The sequence below is a fragment of the Dinoponera quadriceps genome, unplaced genomic scaffold, assembly GCF_001313825.1.
Source record: "Dinoponera quadriceps isolate SergipeBrazil2010 unplaced genomic scaffold, ASM131382v1 scaffold71, whole genome shotgun sequence".
NCBI lineage: Eukaryota > Metazoa > Arthropoda > Insecta > Hymenoptera > Formicidae > Dinoponera > Dinoponera quadriceps.
This window is the reverse complement of record NW_014554274.1, coordinates 724,488-747,942: the sequence shown is the minus strand read 5'-3', so window position 1 is coordinate 747,942 and position 23,455 is coordinate 724,488. Positions and strand designations below refer to the sequence as shown.

Below are 23,455 nucleotides of genomic sequence, written 5' to 3'. Positions count from 1 at the left end.
GGGGGGGGGAGAGAGAGAGAGAGGGAGGGAGAGAGAGAGAGAGAAATGAGAACGCTTTCGCGGAGAGCGACGTTGCAGGTTCAAGGTTAATCCTTACAATAGCGGGAGGGGTGATGAAATTACTCCGGAATAGAATTGACGAGTTCTATTTGGACTATACTTCTATTTTCGCATAAGGTCATATTAACCGATGTAACGGTTGATTACAACCCGTGTGTATGTATGTGTGTGTGTCTATGCATACTCGCGAAGTTCGCGAAGTCGCCCCCGGCCGGGCAACGTGGCTCTCGCGGATTCACCCGCGGTCCCGCGACCGGCTCGATATTTCCGCCCCACGAAAAGGGAGCATCGGGAGATGCACCGTCGGCATCTTCGCGCGAAACAACAGCCGACTGCGTCTCCAAGAGTGAATTATTCCCCGGCGTGATGTCGTTTTAATCGCTCGCCCGCTCACCCGAGAGAGCGACGCCGGGCGTCTTGAAATTTCAGATAAAACGCCGCTCGAGTATTATTATAAATTCCGCCTCGCAGAAACGCCCGGTTTGCGCGATTTGCGGAAGAACGCAACGTCTCCCTCGTGCCGCCGGCTCTATCACCGTGTGTGTCTTACTGCCTCTATATTATCGTATACACCAGCTCACATACGCGAGAGAGAGAGAGAGAGAGAGATCGATGTTTCGCGGCGTTCGATCGATGCACGCGTGTGTCCCGACAGTACGCTGCCGGTGCGCACGGCTTTTCCAGGCAAGGGTGGCGGAAAGAGAAAGATGGAGAGGGCACACGCGGAAAAGAGTCGAAGGGAGGGAAAGAAAGAAAGAAAGAAAGAAAGGGAGAGAGAGAGAGAGAGACCGGCGGTGAATAAATTATTGCGCGCGCGAGTAGTGAATGAAAAGCGGCGTAGCTCACTGCCTCTACCGGCGATGTGGCGGAGAGATCTAGGAAAAGCCCGTTCGACGTGTATCCCGCGATCGAATTCAGTTTATTATACAAGAGCGTACACCGGCGGAGTGAGGGTCAGCGACCAGCCAGCCGGCCGGCCGGCCAGCTAGTCAACGACGGTCTATACATCCTAGAGCCGAGACACAATGAAAAACACGGGGAATACGATATCAAGAAGGAGGAATAAAGTATAATATTATAGCGAAATGCAATGAGATAACGGAGAAATATAAATTGTTCCGTAATTTCGACGCGCGAGAGACGGTAAATGAGCCGTTGGGGGGCATTTCGACGCGCCAGCTGGATTTAGGAGGAGGTTCCGGCGGAATTAACGAGTCTCACTCGCGCGGGGTGTTGTTCAATTAGAGCGAGCCGCTCGTTATTGCTGTTAGCGTCGGTACGATGACCGTAGCTTAATTATCCGATCGACGTTTCGCCGAAATGTTTGTAGTCGAGAAGGTGCGCAGCTCCGTGCCGACAAGGCAGGAGCAAAAATCTTCAAAGGTTCGTTTACAATGCGGTTAGCAGTCGTAAGGTCGTGAAATCGTCGTCGTCCACGTCGGTCCATTTCCAATTCTAGCGACTGGATTGGCCACAGTCATTGGAACTGGTAGCGGACCGATTATTGAGTGACTGCGACCGCAAACGAGCCTTAACTTTTAGGAATGTATCTAGAGGATAATTGAATATATTTGGATATTATTAAAGGGTTGAGAGAAATTGCAACGTAATAAGAAATTGCAACACTAATATATAGAACGGCAATATTTCATTTCATTTTATGGCGAAAAGAGTTATCAAAATCGATATTGACTTTCATGTAAAAATGTGTTCCATTCATAGTCTTCAGAAACACTTTTTAAATATTTCAGTATATTTTAGTACATATAATATTTCAGCACAGAAAATTATATTTACAAATGTTAAAAACAAGATATAAATGTAAAAATTGCAAAGATTCAGAAATGTTATTAAATTTCTGTCATTTTCATAGCCTCTATTTGGTTTTCATTGATATATCAAAATTTTTTATCAATATAATCCTAGACGAAATAATTTTCACAGATAATTAAAAAAACATTTTTTATCAATACTCTTGGAAGTTCTGCGTCCTGATCCATGTCTGCAATAGTTACTAGAAATTATTTATAATCACACCAAAAAAATACACTTTTTTTGCTACAAATTGCTTAATTTGGATAACGTAAAAGAATGTTGTAAAATATTAATATTTTTTTCTAATAGGAGCTCATCTTTTTTTTATAGAACGTTCTATTTTAAGTGGAACATTTCAGTAACTTAAAAATTACACGTTATCGATAAAAATATTTCAGACAAAAGTTGTAAGATATCGAAGGAGACATAAGAAAGTAATATTATTATCATTAAAATATTTTTTCTATAATTTTCATCGGGCCACTGGAAATTCTCAAATATGCAACGTTTAGTCGAAATTTAAATATATAAAATTTATTAATGCAATTATCAATATACTTTGATAATTGCAAAAATAGGTAAAGGGATAAGAAATTTCTTTGTTACTCATAATTATCAACGTTTGATGACAAGATTCTGTTTCAATTCAATGATAAATAATAAGAATTTTTTTACCTCGTTGTTAGGTTTCGATTAATAGACATTTTATTACTTTAATCTATCATGTTCCATCCATATTTTTATATAATAAAGAAATTATACGAGGTTTTGTCCGCGATACGTTTAAGCGTCCTGAACACGAGACTACGGAACGTAAACTACAGAATGTCCGTTGAAAAAACGTAGTAGAATGTTAGCAACAAGTTAGTATTTACCGGGGACAAATCATCGAGAAGAAGAAATTGCATTAACACGTTAACTTCCGCTGATTGCATAAAAGATGATTACTTAACGATTAAATTAATGAAGATACGTTAAATAAGTTTAATTCGAGACAGGCGCATACATTTTTCACCTGGTCTCATCGTCTCGTTATTGGCTGTGAGATTAATTTTTCAAATGCATGCTTGATTATACCTCGCGTATAAATTATAATAAGTCACAGCGGTGTCACGGTACCAATCACTGGTAACCGTCGCAGTATCTACATCGTTAATATTATATTGAATATCGAGAACGAGTAAGGCGGAAAATAGAACGCAGCATTTCGATTAAGCAGCATATCGAGAGCACGGAGAAAAAATTGATTAAATAAAGATTTATTAAATAAAAATTGATTAAATAGCAATGAACCAACCGGATGCGTTTTGGTTGAAGAAAACGGAATTTCTGATCTGAGAATCGAATTTATAGTTCATAAAAACTAGAAATTCCATTTCCCTCGACGAAAACATGTTTGGTTCGTTCGTTGTCACGTTAATTCAACCAATCTTTTTTCTCCACGAGAAACTTGCAAGCGTAAGTTTGCAACGAGCGTGATGCGGTATCGAAGAACGATTCTTTTTTTTGCTTTGTATAACTCGCGATTATCAGGCTTTCTCGAGCCGATCGCGTAAGTTCAGATCCACAATAAGTGTAGTAAACTTTCAGCCTTCTGTTTTAAACATTAAATCGCAACGCAATTTCTAGCAAAATACATTTTCCAGCACTACCTGACAGCACAATTCCTAAGATATTGCGACTTTTGGCAGCGCGCCTTTTGCTAGAAATTACGTGACATTTCGTTGTTTAGAGCAAAGGACTGAAGACTTACTACATCTATTGTTGTGGATCTCGACCAAAGTTGCTACAGGAAATGAAATTTGAAATTCCTCGAATTTTCCATAAGCAATATACAATCTTAAACTTTAACGTTTAAAAGCAAGAAAGATAGCTTATATTATTAGAAGATCAACGCAAACTTAGAAGCTTAATAACATCCCGAGTCAAAATTTCAGTATTGCTTTAAGTCTAATTCAGTCCTACATTAAATATTCCAAGATTTTCTATTGTGCTCCTCTGATGCTCCAAGTGGGAACTCATTGCCGTTTTCTCTACTTGAACACTCAACGTGTAGAATTTAAAACTTCGACCCGGGATAATAAAATCCTGAATGCAAATTCAGGCCCAATAAAAAATAAATGAATATTGGAAAGAAGAATACAGTTGAGAGTATCTAAGGGAATTGTGAGTCAAATTCAAATTGCTAGTTTTTTTTTATATCTTTCCCCGACTTTTCCAAATTTCCGCTGACATTTTAAATTTCTACGACTTTTCACGACTCTTCCCGATCTTTCAGGTTTATGGCAACCCTGGGATCCGGACTAATGCAACGTGACGTTTTCGTTGGACTTTTATCAGCTAGAAGGAAGCGATTGAAAATTACGAAACGATCGTTGAAGTATGAGCAGGAGCAGGTTCTCCGGCGAAGTGTATGCTCGTTCGTTCGCTCGTTCGTTCGTTCGTTCGATCGCTCGTTTCGCGCGACTCACGATGGCACTCGGGCAGCGGAAAACGTAACTCCGCCGAGAGGCCGCGGGCGACGTCGCACACGTGTAACTCATTTGCATCTCGTTACGTCGTACGTAGTGCAGCGACGCGTCGATTAATAATCGTCGGTGATGTGTGCGTGCACGCGCCTCCGAGATTCCAGTTAGCCGCTTCGGAAAGGACAGAGTTTGGAGCGAGCACGGTAATAACCGACGACGTTTCGCACGACGATGACGATGACGACGGCGGTCCAGCGTGCCACGCCGCACGATAAGACGTCCCTTATCGTCAGACGGGCAAGCAGGCGATTGCGCGTCCGTGAGCGAGCGGGCAAGTGAGCCGTCGATATCGAATTTAAAGGATTATCGCGCGAGATGTCGGGCGAGTTCGAGACTCGACGAAATACGAGAGCTGGAGAGATTACGCGCGCGCGCGCGACAGAGAGAAAGAGAGAGAAAAGGAGGTGAAAGGTGGGGGAGAAGAACGAAAATCCGATCGTCGCGCATAGTGCCCGTTACGAGAGCGCAGTAATTAGCGGGTATCGCTCGTGGAGGAGGATATCGGGCGTAATTGGCGCGTTAATTTCCGCTTGTGCGAAACTGAACTAACGTCTCGCTCGCTAAAGTAATTCGCCCGTTAAATTCGACGAATTTATCGCTTTCGAAGAAAAGTCACTCTCGCGCGCGCAACAGCATCGTGAGAAATCCATAAGGCGTGGTGTACGAGAAGCTTCGATAAAATCTTAAGATTCGGTAGAACCGTGAGGAGGTTGCAAGGCTCAGACTATTTCCAGTGGCGTATTTTCAGTGGCACATCTCTCTCGAGAAAGCTATTCACAAATTTAGTATTTATCAAGCAAAATTACGTTCCTACAGATTAATTTCATTACCTAAGTAATAAATATCAATTTGAAATTGGTCGAAGTAAACATATATATATGTCGAAGTAAACATATATATACAATATTACAAATATGAAAATTTTATTATTTTTAATTTTCCCATAAATTAATGCTATATTTATGCATCACTTGACTTAATAGAGATGTACAGATAATAGAAAGAAGTGTATAAGTATTTAAATATATGCATATATATATATATGTATATATATGTGTATTTCGCGTATTATTGTAAAGTATGAATTTTACACCGCTGTAATTTCAAAATAAAACGATCAATAATTCTAAAATTTATGCATATAATGGCCGCATGTTACATCTCTGATATCAGTAGATTTTATCAAAATTTTACTTTTAGTTTAAAAGATATTAAAAATAGAAATTAAAAATAACACGCTAATTTTTCAAGGAACACGTATAAAAAGTTTCAACTTCAAGTGTAAATATCTCAACTCCCGGAACGGTCAATTTTATTCTAATTGTATTAGCAGTTAGATAATATTTCTATGTATACGTAATGCATAAGTATCACCAATTCTTATCTAATATATATCACTTTCTCAATATTCATTCGGTCGACACTCGCGAGTCTTCTTAATTGTCCGCAGTCGTGTCTGGATAAGCACTTTTAGACATTACGACCGCTGATTATCCGGCTAATCTGTCATTTTGACAGCTTGACGTGTCATATCATATCCAGACAAGATGGGGACGATCAGAAGAAATGGTGAATTTTGATCCGGTCAATGTTAAGGTTCTATTGAAGCTCAGCGTTGACGATAATCGCCACGCGATAGGTACGTATCTGTTACGTAAGAAGCGTATACATTTTCATAGTCGACTATTCACCGTATCTTCCCTTTTATCTCGAAACAAAAATCTCGACTGATTTCTTGGGATGCGTAACAACGTCATCTAATCTATTCAACCGTGCCTCGTTCTTTATGTCTTATCCTTATAATTAATGGCTTCACGTGTATGTGCGCGCGCGAAAGACCCGACTGGATTTTCGCTCGACTACGAAGTATGCCAGCTTGTTGGGATGTCGCTTTGTCGGATCGTTTATGCGTGCAAACTTGCGCAGATTCCGCACCGATGCTCGGCGCGCTAGATAGCGCGAATCGATCGAAACGAGCATCGATGATTTATGGCGCGATACACCTTGAGTAGAATAAATCCGCGTGATAAAAGTTAAACAACTTAGTCCCGAAGCCGAATCGAACGTGTATTTTACGTAAAAGATACGCGTCTCAAACGCACATACATCGTTATGTAACGATAACTTGAACGAATCAAAACGATCATTTTTCTCGCGAGGGACAAGTCACACTTAACGTGATACGCAGACAACACGGCAGCAGATACGTAAATAGATGATTATTATTTAATTACTTACTCGTAACGTTATAATTTTAATGAAGGTAATAAATGTAATGAAATAATAGAAGCGACAAAATTAAAGTAATGAAAAAAAAAAAAGAAACATTTAACTGACATTAACGATACATCCCTCCCGCCGTGTTTCCGCTCGGGGACGAAAGCACGCGTTCTAAATCGAACGTTGTTTTAAGAATTTGATTAAGCCTCGCGTCTCACGGGTAAGAGATATAATTTATCACAGAGGCGTGATCCTCGGATTACACGCTGGATACCAGGCGAGCGCTTTTCTCTACCGTGTTCCACGAAGGGAGGGAGCCTTTAATCGGAGCGAGAGAACTCCGGGTCCCCATTATTTTCTCGGTCAACCTAACAAAGTCGATATAATGACGAGAAAAAGAAGAATTAGCGACCTAACAATTGCCGGATCGCAATCCTGAGCGCGGCCGACCCGCCGACTCATCGACCTGCCGACCGACCGATCGACTCACATTGTATCTCGCGTCGTTAACTTTTTCACTGCGACGCGCATAGTAAAGCGCCGCTTTACGCGTCGTAGCTCCCACGTTGCGCTCGTGATTGCCGGCAAATCAGATTCAAATTCAGTAGAACGAGGTACTTCTAACGAAACTCCTCCTCCACCGGCCGATCGAGTGCCGTTGTGTGTCTGTCTCGCGCAGATGCAAATTCAAGTGGCGATAACGCGGCAAGCTGGCGCAATCAAATTTTTCCTTGGCGGAAATCCGATAGGAGACTGCGAGATTTCAGCGAACGTTGTTCAAGTAATCGCTACTTGGTGCGTATATATGTGCGTGTGGGTAGGCGATAACTACTACCGTTTTCGAACTCCGCGACAGATTTGATTTTTCGAACGAGCGCACACTCGCGCAGCCGGGAAAGTCGACGATTTTGCCCGACGACGAGCATCGTTTTACCGATGGAACGCACGTGTTTTTTTCTCTCTTTGTCTCTCTCTCTCTCGCACGAATAAAATCGCCTCGGAAAATTGCCGGGCCGGCACTCAGCGGATTTCCGTATTTCGCATTCCGTTCCGTCACGCCGATGGCGCTAAAATCGAATTACGTAATTCTCAATGCACGTTTAAACGGCTGTAAATTAGATATAAAAGAAGCATTACTGCTCCGTAAACGTAAACAATGCGAACGCCTCGTCCATCAGGTGGCTGTTCTTATCAGCGGAGGATCAGATCAATCTAAAGTGTGAAGGCGATTAATCGGCATCGACGAGGCAGACAATCGTCTTCCCGACGATTGTCCTATCAATGAGAATTTGATTAATCGCGATCGCTCCGCGAACCGTACCGTGTAACGCATACTTTCCCATTATCGAAAGTAAAATGGAAGAATATAAAATCGTCTCCCGAAGGGAGAACGCTCGCTTGTGTGTTCCCGTCAATCGCGGGGTACTTCAATCGAGGAACGTCCGATCGGGGTAGGTGGAACTCGATTCGGAACGATTATGAAATTACGGCCGCTCTAAATAAGACAGAGATATCGAGTTAAAAGGGCACAGCAAAAATTCAATTAGAGGCACAACGGATAACGTTCTCCCCGTTACCTCGTTACTCGCGATTACTATTCAGCGTCATCAAATTACCAATTATTACTATGACACAGCGGAGAGAAATCTCCGATCTCGATAATAACGATCGTAATCTCATGACAGTAATATTCGTCGCAATAATGGAGAGTGCAAGCGCATCGAATTGTGCGTACATCGTGTATAACTTGGAGCTGACGTCGATCACGGAAGAAATCGGCGATCGTTAACACGGCAGAGAGGAAGAAAGAGAGGAAGAGAGAGAGAGAGAGAGAGCGAGCGCGAAAGACCGATCGGCTCCCGGTCCGCGAGAGCTAGACTTTGGCTGGTCCGGTTCTCCGGCGAGGGTCGTGGCGTGTCGTTAAAGAGAACCTCGAAACGACGAGCGTCGGACAGGCGCGCTCGAGATACCGACCTGGACGGGGTCCAAGAAGACGCACACGCATACCTAACGAACATCGATAGTGGGGAGAGAGGTCTCGATGGAGATTCACCGTGACCGAAAGACTGTTTCTCCCTACCTCCTTCCTCTCTATCTCGATCGCATGCGTCCCTCTCTCTCTCTCTCTCTCTCTCTCTTTATCTCTCCTTCACTCCCTCGCTCACTCTCATTCTTTCCCTCTTTCTCGCTCGCTTGCTCGCTCTCTCTTCCTCTCTCCTCCCTGAACCATCTTTCTCTCTCGAGCCTCTTTTTTTCCCGGCGCCGCTACTACGTTTGGTAAAACTCACCGGATCTCGCAGCCGGACAGCCTGCTGGATCATCAACGGGGCATGTCGACGACGTCGGTTCGGCCGGCCGAGTCCCTGCCGAGGCAGCGCGTATCGATCGATCTCCTCGTGCGCGAGAGCGTCAACGGGAGCGAGGCCGAGCGAGCGGGCGATCCTCGGGATCGGCGCCGCGACGCGACACGCCGCGCCGCGTCGCACCGCGCCAAATCGCGATCGCGATCGCGCTCGAGGACACGCCGCGTGAGCGCGCACGCGCGCACCGTCGATGAAGGACGGCGACGAAGACTCGCTCTTGCTGTTGTTAGCGAACGCCGGGTCGCCGGCGATGGGAATACCGTCGTCGTCGTCTCTCTCTCTCTCTCTCTCTCTCCTCTTCTCCTCACTCGCTCGCTCTCTTTCCGCGTTCAGCCGTTCTCCAGAACGCTGGCGAACGACGTCAATGGTCCCGCGCGCGCGATCGATATCTCCCCAGCACGATGGCACCCCCGCGGCCGCTCACGGTGGTCGCGCACCGAGAGACACGGGGAGAGAGAGATGGGAAACGAGATCGCGGGATCGCGCGCGACTCCGCCGATCAAAACAAAACTTTCCGGACTGCTGTTGCTCGTGCTCCTCCTCCTCCTCCTTCTCTTCTTTTTCCTTTCTCCTTCTCCTCCTTTCCTCGTCGCCGGATATACGGGGATTGTCGCGAGACTCGACGCGCTCGAGAACACTGATTCGCGTCGTCGGTGCTAAGTATCACGTTGAATCAACAACGAACGAACGTATGAACGAATGAATCAACGAACCAACAGGCACCAACGGGAACGGTCTCTTTCTCTCTCTTTCTCTCCCACGTTGTTATTGTCTCTCTATCGGCGATTTTTCTCTTTGGCACACTCTCTCCTCCGTCGGACTCCGCTTCTTCTCGTCTCTCTCGCTGCTTCTGTTCCCTCTCTTCGGTCTCCCGAGCGAGACTCTCGTATACGCGAGTCGCTCTGCGCTTTCTCGCGATCCGTCGGCGACGAGTAGTTCTCTCTGTCTCTCTCTTTCTCTCGCGCGCCGTCGCTCGCTCGGCGATTCTCACGTCGCAGCTCGCATCGATGAGCGGAGGAAAAACCTATCGACGACGATCACGAATTTACTCGGAGTCGAGTAGCCCCGTCCCTCTCTCAGCGATTCCGTTTCGTCTTCCGTTCTTCGTTCTCTCTTTCTCCGTCTGTCTCTCTCTTTCTCCGCCTCCTTCACCTTCGCCGTGAATCACTCGCGAAAGGGCGTACGATTATTTATAGGGGCGTACAGGTTAATAACGTGTCGCGGCGTGTCGTGAATTATTCTTAGGTCGTCGTGCGTGCATGCGTGCGTGCGTGCGTGAATGCGTACATGCATGCGTGAGTACGCCCGCTCCGTCCGTCGCGCGCGCGGTTAGATAGGTTAGCTTTTATCCACGACGTGGTCGCGGGGACTAGATGCGTTGACTAGATGCACGACGAGGGAGCGTCTTTCTTAAAATATACTTTTCACGCGTGACGACAGCGGCGACGACGACGACGACGACCAGCGAAGCGGAGACGGCGGCGACGGAGGCTCCGACGGCGTAACACGCGCGGACGGCACTGCTTCTCCTCTACGCTGCCAGAGAGTATTCAAATTTAGACACGCGTCGTCTCTCCGCGACGGCGAGTGCTGCCCTGGCGCGCACACACAGCGACGACGACGGCAACGGTGGCGGCGGCGGTGGCGGCAGCGGCGGCGGTAGCCGCTTGTGGTAAGCTTGCCGTGAGGACGGTTAAAAAACCGGGGCGGTCGCGCGCGCTTCGACCAGTTCGCCCCGAGTTCGCGGTCGAGCCTGAAATAAAGATTTGAGGAAGTCGCGCTGAGAACCGAGCGAGAGAGTGTGCGTACGTACGTGCGTGCGAGCGAGCGAGCGAGACGAGTGGAGGAGAAGCGCGCGGCGCGGAAATAAGGAGAGAGAGAGAGAGAGAGAGAAGCGACGTGAGCAAACGAGCGAGTGAGAAGGGGAAACGAGTCGCCGCGGCTGGCAATCGTGTACCAGTCGGTCCACCTCGCCTCTGAAGTTCGCCTCGGCGAGTCGAGATACGTCGCCGCGTCGCGCTCACTCATTGGTCGATAACGCCGCCGACGTCAAACGACCGCCGGCCAATCGGGCCGCGCTGCGCTCGCGCGCCATCTCGCGCCGTTCGTTACTGGCTCGTCGCTGGCTCGACGTATAGCCGCGTCCTTCTCGCGCTCACGCCGCGCCGTCGCGTGGCCTCGCAGCTGGTCGGCGTAGCGCGGCGCGTGCGCAACGGCGTCCACTCGCATTGGCGACGGGGAGCGCGAGCCGAGCTCCGCGCGCGAGACTGATCCGAAGTTCCGATGAGCGCACGCGGCCAGAAATTTGCCCATACGTAAGAGTTCATTTTACGCGTCCTTTCGCCGGCGCGCCCGGACAGCACGGTGAGATTTGTTTTCAGTCTAACCGACGAATCTCGAATCGATCGCTCTGCGATGTAACAGCAGAGTTTGTCTGAAATTTTCATACGATATGCGCGCGAAGTTGCGAGAAATGAGAGATTTCATGGAAGAACAAGATGCGCGTGTATGTTTGTGTATGATTATTCGTCGGTTCTTTTTAGCTGAACTGACTGCGCTAGTTTATACACACATCGAAGCGTATGAACGAGATCCTCACTCTTCAATGTGCGTACGTTCCTTGAACTAGTGCAGTCAGTTCAACTAAAATAAACGGACTAGATATCTATGGTCGGATTTTTGAGTCGCGAATTATGCTCCAATGTTTGTTGCGTCAGGCAGCAATGACGGTGTCACTTTATGACTCACTCATTTTCATGGATAAAAATGCCTTAAACGTGGCTTCTTAGCCAATCAGATAGCTCCTAAACCACTTTTAAAGGCGTTTTTACCGGTAAAAGAGGATTCAGAATACGGGCCATACAGAAGCTTGCAACAATATTACAACATTGCAGCAATGTTGACAACGCTGCACAATGTTGCCGCAAGCTTCTGCATTATATGTGTAGTCCTCAGACTAACTCGCTCCTTAACTTTTGCCCTCATGTTTAACTTTTCGCACATATACTCTCACATGCGCACTCACTGTCGGGCTGTTAAACTGTCAGACGTAGTTCCAAGTTATGACGCTCGGATATCTAGATACGGCAGGTCTGACCTGGGAATATCAGAACCGGAACTGGAGAGGCATTATCGACGCCTCCGGTACTCCAGTACTCGATACAGGGAATCACGTTGATAGCCGATGAACAATCCGAGGTTCCGGACAGTCATCTCGGCTGTAATTTGCAACCTTGTGGTGGCGTACGTATCATACGATCGTTAGAAGTTCTCTCTTTTTCTTTCTCCCTCTCTCTTACAGCGTGGAGATTTACGAGGCTCTGGTGCAAAAAAAAAGAACGCGTGTTACAGTTGAAGCGAGAAAAAGACTTGGTGTGTATCGCGAAAAAAAGATGATTATGAGTTCGTAGAGAGAAAAAGAGAGGAATAATTAGATGAAGAGAGAGAAGGAGAGAGAGAGAGAGAGAGAGAGAGAGAAGGGGAGAGAGAAAATGAGAGATGACAAATGTACTTCAGCGTTTGCATTGGCGTCAATGCGCGATTTGGCCGGCGAAAAGCTGCATGTTTACGTAAAAGCAACATCTTTACACTTTATTAATATTTCGCCCGCCAGAAATAACGGCGGTATGGTTCAAGAATCGACCTACGTTTTATACGGAGTTGCCGCATTATAAAGTGTGTACGCCCGAGTCGACGAAAATAACAATTGTGTTATAGACCGGTCGCGCGCAAACGCGACAAACTAAGCTCACACGCGGTCGCGGTATGCATGTGGACGATTCTATTTAAGGCGTTATACCATATCCATACATTCGATCTCCGCGTAACTTTTAGGAAAGCACTCGTTTCTATCTTTCTCCCTTTCTTTCTTTCTTTTTTCTTCTCCCCCGTCGTCGTTTCCAACGGATACGCGAGTTCTCGGCGAATCGATCGCGGCGTAAGGTTACGGGTGAACATTCGGGATACGATCGGTGTGATTCGCGCTTAGAATCATTCGATTTTCAGCCGACTTCACGCTCGTCCTTAGCTGCCGTACAGTAGACTTCGTTAAGTCGTCCCATTCCCTAGGCATAGTAACATCGAAAATTTCCAATCAGCAGCATTACTTATGCATCATGACTGTTGATAATTCGATACATCAGCAACGATCATCTGAGGCAGCAGTCATGGTGCACAGATCTTCAAAAATAACACGCCTCTTTGGAAATTTTTTACGTTACTATGCCTAGGGGATTTTCAGTCTTATCACATCATCAAGTTAAAACCGTTGTAATCAGAACCTTTTTAACTCTACCGTTATAATTATATTAATTACTTATGCGATTTTCAATCTTATTTGTGGTGTAAGTCTAAAAATGTGATTTTCCGTTTCGTAAATGATACAGCATACGTGACGCCGACTGTACAATCACGCGTAATATTGAGCGAAGTGCGTCTAAAAATCTAGAGGACGAATAGGAAAATTTTATCTAATCATTCTTACTTCTGAGTCAGACTGTCTCTCACGTCAAAATTTTAGTCTTTGAGAATTACATGTAGAGAGGGGTTTTGAGTTGAAAAATAAATATGAAATATAATTATTGTACAGTCAATGACAAAAAGAGATCGCGACTTTCAATGAACTCCTCTCAGGACGCATCCGGCACCTGATAAAATTTATCTTCTGAGAATCATTAATGAGCAAATTCTTCTATCGTATAACACGCATATGTATGGAACTCGTTGGGAAAAAGTGACGCAATCTCCCTGCCACTGATTATAATCTATGTAATCATCTGTAGAATAGATAGGATAATATTTACGAGTCGAAGAAACGCACACAAACCTTGGAGAACGTAATTCTCCGGTTCGATATCTTGAGCAAAGAAGGGGGGGGGGGGGAATGTGAAAAAGTAAAACGGTGAGAACGCGCGACGAGAGGAGAGTCCTCCGATGACAAGCGAGGAGAAGCGAGGAGGGGCGTGGAGGGCGCACGACGCCATCTAAAATCGCTCGTTGACAGAGTTTTCGGAGCTGCGATCGACATCCAAAACCAATGTCCCGATTTCCACCGGATGCATCCGAAATTGATGTCGATTTGCTAAGGCGATATCGAGTATTGCGGTTACACGTCAGTCGAGTCGCCGACACTCGCAGTCCATCTATCGACGGTAGACGGTAGCTGATAAGCGTGAGTTAAATGTTGAATCCGTCCTGACAAATATATAAATTCTCAAAATATCCGCGTGCGCGACCGTTTCTGCGGGCAGAGATCTCGCGACGCGCCATTAGCAGTTCCGAAATCGCGAAGTCTCAATCCATTTCTCCTTTCTTTGTTGAAACAGAATGATGTAAAAGCGAGAAATCTTCCCTTATAGGACTATAACTGATATTAAAATAGCTCTCACGATATATAGACGACTGATGCTATAGATAGATATTATGATAGATGACCGAGGTTATACACTGAGCGAAAGATATCGTTGGATTTAATAAAATTTCTTTAATTGAAACTTGTTTTTTGATTGGAGCAAACAATATATATATATATATATATATTGTTATATAATTTTACATATAATTAACTTTTAACTTCGATAAGTTAATTCAATTTTGATTCAACTTTTAATTAATTAGTTTCTGTTTAGGTTACTTTTAACTTAACTGAATTAATTGTACAGATCACGAACTTCAAAAAAGAAGTTAATTCACCCTGATCAAATCCAACAAAATCTTTTTCTCCGTGTAGATTAATACTAATCGGAAAACGTCTCGAACGTTTCCTTTCGGCGCACTCGACGTCCAATAAGAAAGTCTTTCTCCTGAAGACTCGAAACTGAGTACTGCCATTGGACACCGGCTTGTGTCCCGAGATGCGCCGGGAAGAACGATGTTCAGACCGTTCTGCGGGCGAGTGCGCGCGAAGATGCCGAGTCATGACGCCGAAAAAGCGGGATCGCGGGTGATCGCAAGTTCGACGGGCCTAGATGCTTTAGGCCACGATCGCGCACAACTGTTGCACCGTCGTCCTCGTACGAGACAGACGGAGAGAGGAAACGGCGTCGTATATTCGCGTCGAATATTCGCCGAGAGCTCGGGTCCACGCTGTCGATATTTAACAAATTATCGCCCGGTACAGGGTAAATATAAATCTACTCCAGGTCGGATCATCATGTATTATGCATGAGTTGCAATGTAGTTGTCCCCCTACAGCAGAGGTCGGATAACCTAACCCGGTGGTGGTGGAGAAGCGAGTGCTCAATATGTCCTGGCCTATCGATCTCCGGCCGAGCGAGCGCGAGAAGACACGAGAAACGGAAGACGGGATAAGTAATTAATAAGGCCTAAAATCGGCCCGGATCGACGCTGATCGTTCGCGCCCAGGAACACATAGACACGCGAGAAGGATGCTGTGGTGTGCGTTGCGCACGGCGGCCAATGAGAGGTCAGTGTAGATAGGTTAATTGAACGTGCGAGTTTGCTCTGTCTGAGTTACCGTAGCGTATGCGCTCGAGATGGATAAACAGATCTCGGTTGCACGGACGTCACAAGGACGCTCGAGTATTGGTAAAAAATACATCATGCTAGGAAATTTTCTTTTATACCAATTATACATGTTGTTAATATATATGTACATATAACAACCTTAACACATTATACGATGAGGTTATCAGAATTTACCATCATACATAGTATAAATTATTTCTCAACCATGCGTAACGATTTATAATTCATTAATTCAAAATAGCAGAAACGATGTATCAAAGCAGCATGTAATGACTTGAAGTGTTAGTGTCCAAGAATAAATATGTACGGAAAATATCTGTAATCTAGTTATATACCGCATGTTAAGGCTATTGTGACCGTCTCTGTGCTAATAATTTATATAATTTCTTTGATGTAATTTCCTTTATATAATATTTAATTTTTCGCGCAGCGAGAAATTCGTCATGTTGCTAGTAATTGATAAATCATCGACTCTCCTGTTATCGGGAGCCGTTTTTGAGAACCCTTTAAAAAAAAAGAAAACGAAAAATCACACTCACACTCAGATCGTTCGAACACATTCTTGCACCCGAGGGAGAAATTGTTGAGGTTGGTTCGCAATAATTTCCTTCCCTCTTATCTAGTCCGAACGATATCAAATACCAACCTAAAATTATTTTATATTACTCAAAGATGAAATGCAAAGGAAACATCGAAAAGAGCCAACGGGAGATAATTCACACGTTTCTCTATCTCTCCCGTTCTCCGTCATAATTCCGTTTGTCGCGCGCTCTTCGTCTCGAGCATCGATTCGTGAAGACGTCTCGATGAGCGAGTCGAGGATCATAATTAGAGGTATAAAATTACCGTCAGATTTTAAGTAGCGATTACTTGCGATAAAGTTATGGTAAGATGGTAATTTATTGGTAATTTTGTAAAATTCATTATTTTCGATAGTTTCATGCACAAAAAGAATGTATTCATGTTTACTGCACTAATGCGTAAGATTCCTTTTATATTCTCATCGGATGTACATCTGTATGTGAAAATCTCTGAAATATTTTGCAGATGAGAGAAAGGAAACTCTTTACAATTATTCGAGGATATTAAAGTCTTTCCATTAAAATAAGCGGCAAAGTGATTGGCTACTTCGTTACGTGTTTCTTGAAATGGTTTTTAGCACCGTAGGCACAAGACTTAATAAAATCTACTTTTTCTACACCAAGCTACTTTTTTATACAATTCTTTGTAGAAAAAATATATGAAATACGTCACGAAGTAGCCAATCACTTTGCCGCTTTCCCACAAAAACCGCAAGTTGATTGACTGTTGTGTGCGCGGTTTCATGTAAGGCTTTTCTTCTCATGAGTTAGTAAAATTGCATATGAAATAACAAGCCTTGAAACAAGCCTTATTACCGCTGAAGTTTGGCTGTCCTCGTACATAATTCACATAAAAAAAATTTTTTTTTCAAATTTCTCTCTACTATGTACTTAGTTTCGTAATTACTATATAGAATATATCAATGTTATATAGAGTATATCAATATACAATATCAAAATATGGAAAATATAAGTTAAATCACATTTTCTTACTCATATTAAAGGCTGAATGCTCCCTTTGAGCTTCATATCAAAATACTTTTACTTCTGTAATTTCTTTCTAAAAATCGCCACTTTACCAGCTCCCCAAAATTACCGGATAATTTGCCATAATTTGCCGATATAAGTTATCGTTAGATCATTTTCATCTCTAATCACAACGAATTCGTGTGCCGCACAATCACGTGTATCTCCAAGCATCCGATCGTGTTCGACTTGGTAAAATCAACATCGTCGCTGCGCGCCTCGGTATTTTCCTGATGCAAAAATTCCGGCCACAATCTAGCAAAAATCCATTGCGCAATGGCGGAGAGTCCCAAGGCTGTGTGTGCGCGCGAAGCGGGGAGAGCCGACGCCGCACGCGTCTACATCTCTCGGCCGTGTACGTATACGAGAGCGTCACGGAGGGAATATTGAAAAATAACGTCAAGCCGGCGGCGCTCGGACGAACAGGGATATTTAATTAAGCGGCATAAGTTATGCATGGCCTCCGTGCGAGATAGAGCGGAGCAACGCGCGCGCGCGCGTTGCTACCGCCGGATGGGATCGACTCGCGCGCGTACTTAAACCGCAGTGACACATCCGCGGAAAATATATCTGTCCATTCAGTTGAATATGACAAATTAAGAGGGAAGCGCGAGAATAATGGAACAAGCGGGAACTCGGTTATGAGGCACATTCGAGAGGAACCATATGAAGAGTGTAACGTGTGTCTCTTCCACTCTCATCGCGGCCCGCGAGACCCGATATAGCATCTTTTTGTAGGACCGGCTGTAGATGTGCGGAAGAGCATAAAAGTATCGAAATACATAATATCGAGATACACCGATATATTGATTAGAAATGTATTGTCAAAAATATTAGAGAATATCGTTACTTTTTGACATGTCTTTTAAATATCACTTTGCTAACTGGATAATGGTAAAATTTTTTATTCTATTATCAGGGAGAAGTTTGAGAGTAGCCACGCCGGCATTTTTCAATGAACCTCCCGAGGAAGTGTATGTAAATTATATTCATTTCGCGCGGTAACATGGTATGCTGCTGCTGGGTTCGTGTCCGTCCCGCTTCAATAACCCTTAATCAATAAAAAGGTCATATTAATGTCTATAATACAATATTTCAGATCGTCTTGAAATAACAACATGTTTATCCACCCGATAACGGAAGCCAAATTTAGTTTGTGTCGAATTAATTGATATCTAGATCTTGAACCGATACGATATGATATTGAAACTCAAAGTGGCGATGTAAAATATCAAATATCAGAGGGCTGGCTGGCGATATTTCAAAGTATCGATATCGATATACCGACGATAGATCGACGAATCGCAACATTTCATTTCCATTTATTAACGGGTTAATAAATGAATATCCTTTGATATATAAGAACAGAGTGGACGAAAGTAGTCCCCGGAAAGAGTATCGCCAAATCAAAATAATTTATAAAATACATACATTATTTCTAGAACCGGCTATTCTTTCGTGCCGGAATTTTATAACGAGTAATGTTTTGTTATTTCAGCGAGACATTTTCGACACTATTTCGATACGTCTGGTCGAGCGTAAATAAGAGAACAGAGCATTGGCCGGTTAGTTAGCTAGCTAGCTTGTCATTGTCCATCTACCTATCTGTCTCGGTAGTCAAAAATCCGATCTCGTGAAAACCGAAAAAAGAAACACCCCGCGATCGAAATCGATTTGTTACCGTATGCATACATGCACGCTGGATTGCGCAAACGCCTGTGAACGACGCGCGGATAATTTTGGCGCCACGTCAATTGAAGGCATTTGCACGCGAAAATTTGACGAGGGCTTCGTTTCGCGTCGTCGTTGCTTCGAATTCGTAATCGACGTGTTCCTAAAATTCAGCTCGGGTCTCGGGATCATATCGTTCGTACTTGTAACTGCGTTCCCGTTTTCCTTCGTTTTGTTCTTTCGTGTCTCACTCACACAGGAAGACAAAACTTTGATACTCGTGACTACAATAACAGTGAAATAATTTATTATAGTCGCGAGACCCATTTCCACGGCAAATGCCCTAACAATATTATCGATAATAACTTTACCTATTCACTGCTGCTATTTTTTTGCTGAGAATGCAAAAAATACGGTCAGTGCCGAAATAACTCCGTAGTCAATTTGTGGTAAAATTAACACAGTTTTGTCTTACGATGCCGCGATTCTGGAGCTACGAGGTAGGAACGTAGATCGTGAATATCGGCAAGAAATTACAAAAATAGGATATTAAACCCGATGGGAAGGAAATATTATGTAAACTCTATTTCTTGCGTGTTTATTATATTAAATATAATCCCATCCGTCTCAGAAATGTGACGTCTCGTTATCTCGAGGAAGATAAAAAAACGATCATTTTACCACCCATAATCTTAGTAATTGCTATCTTGGTTTTCAGACTTCAGTATACCCGATTCATCGTAAATAAGCATACATAATGTATCCCGATACATTGTGTATACGCTTCTTAATTCTGACATACATTTCGCTCGTCTGCCGTTGGATAATTCAACCTAATAAGTGCTTTTCATTACCTATCCCTTTCTCCCTTTCTCCCTCGGCCGCTCTTATTCTCTCGTTTGTAACTTGAGCCTTTCTCTCGGTCAAACAGCCGACAGTGCTAAATGACCGCGTAGAAAAAGCCGAGATAGCGGGCGGTGCAGGGGGGATATGCTGAGAGGAGTGCAGAGAGTGCAGGTCGGAAAAGGGAGAATCGGAAGAGAAAGCGAACGAGGGGTGAAAAAGAGAAAGCGAGGAAACGGGTAAGAGACGGGCGGGCGATACCTTAGCACTGTGTAAAAGGGATACCGGGCCCTCGTGATCTCCTTTTGCTCGATGGTGCGAAGGAAAAACAATGAACGTAACAAATACCTTCCGACCGGCGGGATCGATAACAATATCGGGGCGATATGGTATAGTCGCATCCCTCTCGCTATTCCCATCCCCCTGCCTCCGCTATCGGACACCTCTCTCTCTCTCTCTTTCTTGCACGTGCGCACATACGAACACATCTCTCTCTCTCTCTCTCTCTCTCCCCTTTCTTTCCTTCTTTCTCCCTTTCTCCATCTCTCGCGCTCTCCCACCATCGAACTCGTCGCACGGCAGCGGCAACCAACGGCAGCAATGATATTAAATTCTTCAGGAAAATCTAGGAAAGTCCATCTTCATTATCGGATGAACCGCGCTTAACCGTGTGACCTGGTCGATCGGGCGCCGAATCGAAAATAGCAGCGCATCGAAAATGATGGAGAGCGAGACAGTTCGCGAAACGAAAATAGACGTTGGACAACGGGTTCTTGAAACCTGAAGCTGCAAAACAATTATCTTTCACGTGCGATCGTCATTTCGCGCTCGAATCGATCCCGACGTGTCCTGCCGGTAGTACCTGCGACATTACCAATTAACGCTTATATTTCGACGGGATAATTTGTCAACCGGTTATAACGAGCAGCCGTGTGAATAGACGATAATGCGCGCGCGCGCGCGGATGAATGTCAACATACGATACGGGTTTCCCGAATAATTATCGAGAGAATAGAGAATAATTGTAATAATTAATATATCTCCCCCACTCCACCCTGAAAATAATGGAATTTAAAGATTTATATTCGCGAGACTCGTGTTTGGTCTCAACGGATTAAGAAGAATCCTCGGCGGTATCATTATATATTCTGAGATATTCCGCGAATTAAACACGCGATAAGTTTAGAATTGTCTGTCTTACAAATCGAGATCTTCGAGCTCTCGAGCTTGATCTTAAAAATAATGCCCCTCCCCCTCCCACCCAGTAGTAGTCGATCGTCGCCCACCTCGGGAAGAAAACCACGTCGATCTATCGTTGTTTGCGTCACGAGCAATCCCTGCGCCGCACACACGGCGTTGTTAATGTCTCCCAGTTCCGGTCCAGGCGTTTTCAGATCGAATATCATCCGGACGTGATACATTCCGAACGTTCGACCGCGCGAAATCTATCTAACTGGAACTGGTAACCATCAGTAACGTCGTATGTATAGTTAACGGCAAAGGAAAAACAGCTGCAATATTTGTCTCATTCCGATGAGCTTCGGGACAGGTGAAAATCATGCCGTTCGAAACACACCGAGGAAAAATGTGTTGCAACCTTTACACCGGCGACTGTATGTATGTGTGTGTACGCACGCTGAGGAAACAATGTTTGATAATCGCGACTATAATTGTACAATATAATAATAGTTACACCCGAGAAATCCATTTTATCATACATATGTTGCTATGATATTAACTTTATATGAATACTACCATTGCTGATTTTTTGTTAAAACAACAAAAAGTATGGTCGCCGGAAACGACTGTGATTTACAGTGGGATTAGAAATGTTTCACCTCGGGAATCGCGAGGCGAGCGTGAATCGGCGATCGAAGTGAACGAGTGTCAGTCCAGACGATGGAAACACGACGTTACGTTTCAGCGTAGCGCGGGGAAAAGTCGGGGAGAAAATACATCGAGATTACGGCGGTCTCGGACCGCTAATTTAGACAGCGACTTATCGCGAACGTATCGCGACTTCCTGATATACTTCGAAGCTACCTCAGACTGCTGATGCATCTTTGATGAGGAAACGGATCCATCGCGGGTAACTCGATGAAGCGTAATTTTTAAGCAGCGCAGCCGCGCGAGCACCGTCGCCAACCGTAGGATATTTCCATGAGGATATTTCGAGAAAAGGGATTATAAGAGAGGCGGAGAGAGAGAAAGAGAAAAAGAGAGAGAGAGAGAGAGAGAAAGCCGAGCGAATAAGCGCACACGAATAAGGATAATTGCTTAAATCCGAGAGCGGATGTGGCACGCGCGATATGCGCGAAATGTCACAACGATTACATCGCGCCGTACATTCGAGGCGACAAATCGACGAGATACCGAGAATATTCGCCGATAGAAGACAAACACATCAAGCGCAATGAAACTCATTGCTCTCAAGACGGTTTAAAAATGGAAGAAAGAAAGAGAGAGAGAGAGAGCGCAAATGGAAGAAAATTTAGACGTGAAAATTGCATATTGAACGGGGAAATAAGATGACAATGATATCATCCGCCATGCAGAATTCCCCGCAGCGCGATCTCTTTTCTAGCTCGTTAAGCATACGTACACGGAGAAAAAGATTCCTTTGGATTTAGTAAAATTTCTTTAATTGAAACAAATTGGTCTTTTCGAACAAACACAAACGAATGTTTGATTCAACGGACACGATTGCTTGGTTTCTCAAACAACAAATAATAAACTTTACATCAAATAATATTTTTCCTTTATATTTTGTAACATTACAGAGGTTTTTACAAGCAACAAATTATTTGAAAGAAGTAATACTACGCTAGTAGAATAGTAAAGAATTTCTTTGTACCAATGAAACAATATTTAATATATAATGAAACAAATATTTCTTTAATATTTATTATTTCTTTTAAATAACACTGTTTTTTCTATCAAACGACACAACTTACTCTAGTGAAACATTTTCATTCAAACAAAATGATATTTGATATTAAATTATATTGTTTACATTAACAATACAGACTCAAGTTAAGTAAATATGTATGTTAGATTCAAAGGAACCTTTTTCTCTGAGTACACCATTAGAAACGTCACAAATTTGTTCGTAGTCTTTCTTTTTACCGTCCGAAGAACTAAATTTCGTAGTGCAAAGCGGTTCAATTCAGATCGATCTGCTGCGATTTTCATTCAGTTTCACTCGACAGCGACGAAATCTGCACGACTCCTTCTCAGACTTGGTCCTTTCTGCCCGATCTTTTTGTCGGTGTATGTACCGCGATAACCGAGCCTTCAATTAAGATTTCGCCCGACGGAATCGCGAGGATCACCGCAAACCGACCACGATTTCCGACGTTCGAGGAGGCTCGTTTTCTCTTTTTCTTCTGCCGGACTTTTCGCTGACTCGCCGAATCGAGAATTTCCCCGGCGGCTTCACCGCTCAAGTGCGTCCTCAATCGGTGTCCGTGCTGCACGCGCGAATCACCCGAGAAGGATGAACGTTCGAACGGGTTGAAGGCCGGGGAGAGTAGCGCTCGGTCTCGCGTTCCTAGACGCGGCGTCTGTCACGCTGCTCTCCTCCTTCCGCAGGAAGGCAAAGAAACTTCGACTTCCCGCGAGAAGTAGTGGAGCCTACCGAAGGTTTGCGCCGAACGAAAATACCAGGTGGCGACCATACCTCGCGGCCTCCGGTCCGAGCAAACGCCGGTTACTAACGACTCTATCTCTCCCTCTAACTCCCCCCTCCCGCTATGCACCCGCGACACTCCACCGACTCAAGACGGGCGTCTGTTGCCATACCGGATATCCGTTCACCCTGCCTGCCGCCGTCTCGACATCCAAGGGACATCTTGCTCCTTGC

At 44.5% G+C, this 23,455-nt stretch overlaps 1 protein-coding gene across 6 annotated transcripts in view; it reads right to left on the bottom strand.

The window, feature by feature from the left end:
- LOC106741186 (myocyte-specific enhancer factor 2) overlaps window positions 1-23,455 on the bottom strand; it is a 104,707-nt gene that overhangs the window by 27,913 nt on the left and 53,339 nt on the right. For 3 of the 6 annotated variants that reach the window (XM_014612939.1, XM_014612957.1, XM_014612950.1), the window contains exon 1: window positions 8,912-10,739. The exons of 2 other annotated variants lie outside the window; for them this stretch is intronic. The gene's annotated coding sequence lies outside the window, so the exon portion shown is untranslated. Of the gene's footprint in view, window positions 1-8,911; window positions 10,740-23,455 lie in introns of those variants that run through there. One more of the 6 variants, XM_014612911.1, reaches the window with a different exon arrangement.